Source organism: Lepisosteus oculatus, unplaced genomic scaffold (genome assembly GCF_040954835.1).
Source record: "Lepisosteus oculatus isolate fLepOcu1 unplaced genomic scaffold, fLepOcu1.hap2 HAP2_SCAFFOLD_798, whole genome shotgun sequence".
Lineage (NCBI taxonomy): Eukaryota > Metazoa > Chordata > Actinopteri > Semionotiformes > Lepisosteidae > Lepisosteus > Lepisosteus oculatus.
The window spans coordinates 1-2500 of record NW_027168361.1 but is presented as its reverse complement, the minus strand read 5'-3'; positions in this window follow the sequence as shown (position 1 = coordinate 2500).

Sequence of the window (2500 nt, the reverse complement as noted above, 5' to 3'; positions counted from 1 at the left end):
GCCCAGAGCGCCTGCGTCAGGCTCCCCGGCCTGCCCTGGGACAGGCCGGGGTGCTGAGGGCGCCACCCGCACACCTGCGGGGCTGGCCGCCCTCCGTCGGGCTCCCCTGCCTGCCCTGGGACAGGCCGGGGTGCTGAGGGCGCCACCCGCACACCTGCGGGGCTGGCCGCCCTCCGTCGGGCTCCCCTGCCTGCCCTGGGACAGGCCGGGGTGCTGAGGGCGCCACCCGCACACCTGCGGGGCTGGCCGTCCTCTGACATGCCTGGGGAGAGGCCACCCCTGTTTCGGCCTCTCCCTCGTACCCAGGACCACGCCAACGCTGACTCGGCCTGCCCACATACCTGGGATCAAGCCACCCGAGTTTCGGCCCTGCCACTTACACTGGACCACACCACTCCGAAATCGGTGATCCTACAGTCCCGCAGACACACCACTCGACTTTCGGTACTCCCACATACCCGGAGATACGCCACCGCAACTTCCGTACCCGGTGCCTGCAAGGGAGCGAACCTGGAATCCAAGCCCAGCCTGTGGAGCTCTGCCTGGGCTTGAGCAGGGTGGATTCATCCCCTTAAAAGCTCCATGAAAACGAAAAAGTCTTTTTTTGACCCCGGGAGCGCTCTCAGCCGGTTGCATGCCTCCTGCTAGGCCTGGGCCGAGCCTCCAGGCTTGTGAAAAGGGGAGAAGCACCACAGCAGCGGCGTCTAGGGCCTCCGGCTCCGGGTTCGGCCGCAAGCAGTGCTTTCGGTTCAGACAGGGGGATCCGGGCCTCCCTGCCCGGGAAATATGCCCCCTGCCTGGGGATGGACTCCGGACATGCCCCCTGCTGCAGACTTAAGCCCCCTTCCGGTTCATTCCAGTGACACTTTATAGGGCCTGTCACCCGTGGGACTTAGTCTTTTTTACGATCGGCTTTATAGGGGCCTGGTCACCCGTGGGACTAGTCTTTTTTACCGATCGGCTTTTAAGGGGCCTGGTCACCCTGGGGACTTAGTCTTTTTTACGATCGGCTTTATAGGGGCCTGGTCACCCGTGGGACTTAGTCTTTTTTACGATCGGCTTTTAAGGTGGCCTGGTCACCCTGGGGACTTAGTCTTTTTTACGATCGGCTTTTAAGGGGCCTGGTCACCCGTGGGACTTAGTCTTTTTTACGATCGGCTTTTAAGGGGCCTGGTCACCCGTGGGACTTAGTCTTTTTTACGATCGGCTTTTAAGGTGGCCTGGTCACCCTGGGGACTTAGTCTTTTTTACGATCGGCTTTATAGGGGCCTGGTCACCCGTGGGACTTAGTCTTTTTTACGATCGGCTTTTAAGGTGGCCTGGTCACCCTGGGGACTTAGTCTTTTTTACGATCGGCTTTATAGGGGCCTGGTCACCCGTGGGACTTAGTCTTTTTTACGATCGGCTTTTAAGGGGCCTGGTCACCCGTGGGACTTAGTCTTTTTTACGATCGGCTTTTAAGGTGGCCTGGTCACCCTGGGGACTTAGTCTTTTTTACGATCGGCTTTTAAGGGCCCTGGTCACCCGGGGGACTTAGTCTTTTTTACGATCGGCTTTTAAGGGGCCTGGTCACCCGTGGGACTTAGTCTTTTTTACGATCGGCTTTATAGGGGCCTGGTCACCCGTGGGACTTAGTCTTTTTTACGATCGGCTTTATAGGGGCCTGGTCACCCGTGGGACTTAGTCTTTTTTACGATCGGCTTTTAAGGTGGCCTGGTCACCCTGGGGACTTAGTCTTTTTACGATCGGCTTTTAAGGGGGCCTGGTCACCCGGGGGACTTAGTCTTTTTTACGATCGGCTTTTAAGGTGGCCTGGTCACCCTGGGGACTTAGTCTTTTTTACGATCGGCTTTTAAGGGGCCTGGTCACCCGGGGGACTTAGTCTTTTTTACGATCGGCTTTTAAGGGGCCTGGTCACCCGTGGGACTTAGTCTTTTTTACGATCGGCTTTATAGGGGCCTGGTCACCCGTGGGACTTAGTCTTTTTACGATCGGCTTTATAGGGGCCTGGTCACCCGTGGGACTTAGTCTTTTTTACGATCGGCTTTTAAGGTGGCCTGGTCACCCTGGGGACTTAGTCTTTTTTACGATCGGCTTTTAAGGGGCCTGGTCACCCGGGGGACTTAGTCTTTTTTTACGATCGGCTTTTAAGGTGGCCTGGTCACCCTGGGGACTTAGTCTTTTTTACGATCGGCTTTTAAGGGGCCTGGTCACCCGGGGGACTTAGTCTTTTTTACGATCGGCTTTTAAGGGGCCTGGTCACCCGTGGGACTTAGTCTTTTTTACGATCGGCTTTATAGGGGCCTGGTCACCCGTGGGACTTAGTCTTTTTTACGATCGGCTTTATAGGGGCCTGGTCACCCGTGGGACTTAGTCTTTTTTACGATCGGCTTTTCGGAGGCCTGGTCAACCGGGGGACTTAGGCTTTTTACGATCGGCTTTATAGGGGCCTGGTCACCCGTGGGACTTAGTCTTTTTTACGACCGGCTTTTCGGAGGCC